The sequence below is a fragment of the Oncorhynchus mykiss genome, chromosome 7 (assembly GCF_057628025.1).
Source record: "Oncorhynchus mykiss isolate SJ-2025 chromosome 7, ASM5762802v1, whole genome shotgun sequence".
In the NCBI taxonomy this organism is placed as follows: Eukaryota; Metazoa; Chordata; class Actinopteri; order Salmoniformes; family Salmonidae; genus Oncorhynchus; species Oncorhynchus mykiss.
Genome location: NC_143028.1, coordinates 51,010,361 through 51,017,108, shown reverse-complemented (window position 1 = coordinate 51,017,108; position 6,748 = coordinate 51,010,361). Strand labels below are relative to the sequence as shown.

General features: G+C 39.1%; 1 protein-coding gene across 4 annotated transcripts in view; it reads left to right on the top strand.

Moving 5' to 3' along the window:
• The first annotated feature begins 248 nt into the window (after positions 1-248).
• tfeb (transcription factor EB) overlaps positions 249-6,748 on the top strand; it is a 107,590-nt gene continuing 101,090 nt past the window's right edge. For all 4 annotated transcript variants that reach the window (XM_090241259.1, XM_036983571.2, XM_036983572.2 and 1 more), the window contains exon 1: positions 249-549. The gene's annotated coding sequence lies outside the window, so the exon portion shown is untranslated. The remainder of the gene's footprint in view (positions 550-6,748) is intronic.

Here is a 6,748-nt window from a genome sequence, read left to right as displayed (position 1 = left end):
TTTTGGATTGACATACAGAATTTTGTTACAAAGAAAACAGGACAAGTTGTACAATTGAATGGTTTTGATAATGATTTATTTCAGAAAATCTGATATTGATAAAATTGTTGTATATTTAATTAAACTGCTAATAATATTAGTTTGTTTAGGATTCCTAGCAATATAAATAGTTTGTATATATGTTTGTTTGCAAAACATTTTTTACGACACCCCCCCATATTTCTATGTGCGCTCTTCCAACCCCGTCTATTGGTTGCCGGAGTTGTCACAAGTGAACACAGGTGACCTGGGACGCGCCAAGCCCCGCTGACAACATCACAGCCAGCGGAAATAAAAACAATTAGCAGCTGGAGTGCCAGTATCATCCATTTTTCTGAAATTATTAATGACACATAATGCCTTTTTTTTTTATATATATTTTTTTTTAGCGTAGTTTGTGTTTGAGGATACGAGCGATTCCACTGACCGCATTGGAGCGCACTGGTGGAAGACCCACGTAATTTCCAGAACCTGCACTCCCAACTTCGTATCATCTGACCTTCAGAGCGTGTAAGTAATATTCCACCGATTAACTTCTGCGAATCGTAAATCGCCATGGGCCAACTCTGGAAAACTAGCTAGGTTATTTTATATTAAAGTAGCTGATCATGCATTGTGCGCCATAGTTTCCACTTTGAAAATCGATTTCACTGTCATTCAGCTCCAGCGTTCACGGACACTGCTGGATAAAAAGGCTTGTGTTTTTACCATTTTAAGTGTCTTGAATTTTTTTATTCATGTTTTGCCTAAGAATAAACAATATAGGCTAGGTAATTGCATTAATAAACAGTATAGGTTAAATAATTGTATTTGTTGGATATGAGTTGGTAGTCAGCCCATCCTTTTCCTAAAGCATTGACCGCTACAAACATGTTATAAATATTTATGCTATGTTTGTGCAATTTGGTGCACTTTTTTAAATCTCTGAACTGTCAAATGCAATTTCCTACCCTGATGACTTTGCCATTTATGACCAACCTCTGGTTTCCGTGGACATATGGTTGATGACACTCTATCCAGAGCTATGCCGCTGCTATGTATAAACCGTGTTTGTGATACACCTCTTATATAAGGATAACTTTGCTGGAAAGCCGGGCGCTGGGGGCCAAACAGAGCCTATCAAGCAGGCTGGTCTCACTAGACGTACCCATAGTAGGGTGTCCAATCAAATACGCATATATAGACTAATGGGTAAAGTAATGCTCCTCCTCTAAGAAAACAATGGTCCAAACCTAATGTCTCTGTCATCTGTTCAAATGTTATTCCAGTTCTTACCTTTTGTAGGATGGCCAAGAGTACAGCCTGGTGTCATAGACTGTACATAACATAGTAAACGTAAATACAGGAAATTCAAAATAGTCTTTATTTTATTTAACCTTTGTTAGGTTAAATAATTTTAACCCCAGAAACAGCTGGGGTTAACTTTAGAACCCAGTTCCTACATTTGAATATAAAAATTGATTTTATCAAACAAAACTATGCTACATTTTATCTCTGGGAGCCTCAGGATGACAAAACAGATTACTGAATGTAAGTACATTATTTACCTTCAGCGGTGAATGTATCAAACCAGTTGCCGTGTAAGTTTTTATTTTTTATGTGTGTGTGTGTGTGTGTGTGTGTGTATTCTCCTCAAACAATAGCGCAGTTTTTAGATTATCCGACAGTACCATCCTATTGTTAACCCTAAACTTAACCTAACCCTAACACCTTAACCCCTAGCCTAGCTAATGTTAGCCACCTAGCTAATGTTAGAATTAGCCACAGCAAATTGGAATGCATAACACCTCAAATGTGTTGCAAATTTGTAACATATCATACAAAACAAGTGATGTGCACCACAAAATAATACATGCATAGTAGTTTGTGTCCCAGATTTTCATTTACTATGTTACGTCTACCAGTGAATCCAGGTTTCAGGAGCAAGATGGCACTGTCAAGTCCATGCGCTACTTGGCGGTACCTGTATTTTTCCTTCGTAGCTTGTCCCCCAACTTCTTTTTAGGGTGTTTTCACATATAATCCTCTTTCAAAAGAGCTGATCTCAGTCCTCTTTAAAGTCAACTCTGGGATAAAAAAAAAGAGCAAATGAACTCTGTCCTCTTTGTATTCATACTGCCCTTGCCTTTGAATGAGGACTCAACTCTTTTGCCAGTTCACTTCAGCTATTTTGTGGTCCGAGTCCTCTTTGTATTTACATTGTTATGTTTAGAAAGGAACAAATATTTTTTTCCAACATTCACAAAGTGAGAGAGCGAGAGAGAGACTCCATCATTCACCTCTCTGTAGTCCAGGGTTTGACTGCAAGAAGCCCAAACGGATATCATTATTTCACTAAAACACAATTTCAAACCTTGCTTACAATTTTTTTTATTTTTTTATGTCCAACAATGAAAATAAAATTATGAAAAACATTATTTTTGCTCAGAAAACATGTGGGGCCAAATAAAACCACCTGCGGACTGAAGGTTGGGGAACCCTGGTGTAGTTCATACTAGGCCTATATGCAGTATAATAATAATAATAATAATAATAATAATAATAATAATAATAATAATAATAATAATAATAATAATAATAATAATAATAATAATAATAATAATAATAATAATAATAATAATAATAATAATAATAATAATGATGATGATGATGAACTGGGTGGTTCGAGCCCTGAATGCTGATTGGCTGACAGCCGTGGTATATCAGACTGTATACACCGGGTATGATAAAGCATTTATTTTTACTGCTCTAATTACGTTGGTAACCAGTTTTAGAAAATAAATAAGGCACCTCGTGGGTTTGTGGTATATGGCCAATATACCACGGCTAAGGGCTGTATCCAGGCACTCCGCGTTGCATATAAGAATGGCCCTTAGCCGTGGTATATTGGCCATATAACACACCCTCTTGGGCCTTATTGCGTAAGCATATTTGTACATGTTATAACACACAGTGGGAAACTGAGTTCTGTTGCCTGACCCTCACCATTTAAGACAATAGGGTTCAAATGTAATTTGGTTAGGCCTGGTCTTTTATCCATCTCACTAAGTCCTGACTACATACCATTGACACTTCTATTTTAGAGGAAATCTCCCATTCTCACCCTGACTCAACTACTTTCACTATTGGGCGATTCCATTACATTTGCATGCAAAATCACAACTTTAATGTCTTATAGACTAGACAAACAAAATAAATTAAACGTTTTATGTTTGTAGGGATGGGCAACTAGTGGCCCCCATTTTTGTAGGCCTGCTGACCAATAATAAAAAAAACATACATACATTAGGAACTCAGTCTGGGTCTCAACTTACTGTTGAGAGTTAGAATAATAGAATACACAGACATTTCTGAACACAGAAATGAAAATGTTAAAAAGATTGTCATTTCCATTATTAGGATTTTAGTGAGGAAAAACAACGTGATGGATGTGTCACCCTTCGTTATGGATGTTAGATTCAGAAATTGCCATTAAATTCTTAAAGATTTGGCCTCCCAGGTGGCGCAGTGGTCTGCGCCACGCTGCATCGCAGCGCTAGCTGCGGCGCGAACTCTGGGTTCGCGCCCAGGCTCTGTCGCAGCCGGCCGCGACTGGGAGGTCCGTGGCCTAGCGTCGTCCAGGTTAGGGAGGGCCGGTAGGGATATCCTTGTCTCATCGCGCACCAGCGACTCCTGTGGCGGGCCGGGCGCAGTGCACGCTAACCAAGGTGCACAGTGTTTCCTCCGACACATTGGTGCGGCTGGCTTCCGGGTTGGATGCGCGCTGTGTTAAGAAGTAGTGCGGCTTGGTTGTGTTTCTGATGTAAACTTCTGACCCACTGGGAATGTGATGAAAGAAATAAAAGCTGAAATAAATAATTATTCTATTATTCTGACATTTCACATTCCCAGGTGGCGCAGTGGTCTAGGGCACTGCATTGCAGCTAGCTGTGCCACCCGAGCCCGTACGGGAGTTGTAACAATGAGACAAGATAGTAACTACTAATTGGATACTACGAAAAAGGGGGTAAAAAAATAAATACATCTAAACTTGTGGTCAATCACAAGAAAGTAGTGTACAAGACCAGGCACCCTAACATGTACAGTTGAAGTCAGAAGTTTACATACACCAAATACATTTTCACAATTCCTGACATTTAATCCTAGTAAAAATTCCCTGTCAGTTAGGATCACCACTTTATTTTAAGAATGTGAAATGTCAGAATAATAGAATAATATTTATTTCAGCTTTTATTTCTTTCATCACATTCCCAGTGGGTCAGAAGTTTACATACACTCAATCAGTATTTGGTAGCATTGCCTTTAAATTGTTAAACTTGGGTCAAACATTTCAGGTAGCCTTCCACAAGCTTCCCACAATAAGTTGGGTACATTTCTGCCCATTCCTCCTGACAATGCTGGTGCAACTGAGTCAGGTTTGTAGGCCTCCTTGCTCGCACACACTTTTTTTCAGTTCTGCCCACAAATTGTCTATAGGATTGAGGTCATGGCTTTGTGATGGCCTCTCCAATACCTTGACTCTGTTGTCCTGAAGCCATTTTGCCACAACTTTGGATGTATGCTTGTGGTCATTGTCCATTTCAAAGACCCATTTGCGACCAGGCTTTAACTTCCTGACTGTCTTGATGTTGCTTCAAGATATTCACATTTCCTCGTGATGCCATCCATTTTGTGAAGTGCACCAGTCCCTCCTGCAGCAAAGCACACCCACAGCATGATGCTGCCACCCATGTTCCTCACGGTTGGGATGGTGTTCTTCGGCTTGCAAGCCTCCCGCTTTTTCCTCCTAACATAACGATGGTCATTATGGCCAAACAGTTATATTTTTGTTTCATCAGACCAGAGGAAATTTCACCAGAAAGTACGATCTTTGTGCAGTTGCAAACCGTAGTTTGGCTTTTTTATGGCGGTTTTGGAGCAGTGGCTTCTTCCTTGCTGAGCGGCCTGTCAGGTTGTCGATATAGGACTTGTTTTACTGTGGATATAGATACTTTTGTGCCTGTTTCCTCCAGCATCTTCACAAGGTCCTTTGCTGCTGTTCTGGGATTGATTTGCACTTTTTACACCAAAGTACGTTCATCTCTAGGAGCCAGAACGCGTCTCCCTCCTGAGCGGTATGATGGCTGCGTGGTCCCATGGTGTTTATACTTGCGTACTATTTTTTGCACAGATGAACGTGGTACCTTCAGGCGTTTAGAAATTGCTCCCAAGGATGAACCAGACTTGTGGAGGTCTACCAATTATTTTTTTTTCAGAAGTCTTAGCTGATTTCTATTGATTTTCCCATGATGTCAAGCAAAGAGGCACTGGGTTTGAAAGTAGGCCTTGAAATGCATCCACAGATAAACCTCCAATTGTCTCAAATGTCAATTAGCCTATCCAAAGCTTCTAAAGCCATGACATCATTTTCTGGAGTTTTCCAAGCTGTTTAAAGGCACAGTCAACTTAGTGTATGTAAACTTCTGACCCCCTGGGATTGTGAAATAATTTCTCTGTAAACAATTGTTGGAAAAATTACATGTGTCATGCGCAAAGTAGTTGTCCTAACCGACTTGCCAAAACTATAGTTTGTTAACAAGAAATTTGTGGAGTAATTGAAAAACGAGTTTTAATGACACAAGTCTATGTAAACTTCAGTCTTCAACTGTGTGTGTGTATATATATATATGTATGTACGGAGTAATGTTATATATATTACTACCGTTCAACAGTTTGGGGTCACTTTTTTTGTCCCTTAAAATACATCGAATTGATCAGTAATAGAGTGGAAACATGGTTAATGTTGTAAATGACTATTGTAGCTGGAAATGGCAGCTTTTTAATGGAAGATCTACATAGGAGTACAGAGGCCCATTATCAGCAACCATCACTCCTGTGTTCCAGTGGCACGTTGTGTTCGCTAATCCAAGTTTATAATTTTAAAAGGCTAATTGATCGTTAGGAAACCATTTTGCAATTATGTTAGCACAGCTGAAAACTGTTGTGATGATTTTAAAGAAGCCATAAAACTGGCCTTCTTTAGACTAGTTGAGTATCTGGATCCTCATCATTTATGGGTTCGATTACAGGCTCAAAATGTCCAGAAACAAAGACCTGAAACTCGTCAGTCTATTCTTGTTCTGAGAAATGGAGACTATTCCATGTGAGAAATTACCAAGAAACTGAAGATCTGGTACAACGCGGTGTACCAGGGAGTGGTACACAGAAGAAAATACAAATCTTTGAAATTGTTGCCAATTTTTTATATTGTTGTTCTCACTCTCACTCACTCACTCACTCACTCACTCACTCACTCACTCTCACTCATAATTATGAACATGGTTTCATTTGTAAATGACTAACTTGATTTGTGCTCAGGTTGACCTCTACACAGAATCGCCCTATTAGACATTTCTGAGAAATAGCCTGTCAGTGTATGACCTCAAAGCAACCTTTTCACATGTATTCATGACCTTCATATGGGCAATGCTCAATGTCAGCAGGCGTTCCACAACTAAAGTTCCAAGCATACAGACTTTGTTTGTAAACAGTCAGAACAAATTAACATCTACATACAGACTTTAACTACAGTAAATTATGTATTTGTATATCAAATATGAATTTCTACAGGTCAACAGCAGAAATATTAGTCTTCTGGCCTGTTCAGTGAATTGTGAAATGGAGAACATACAGTAGAATAGACCCATATTGTCTGTAGCACAACAGGTAA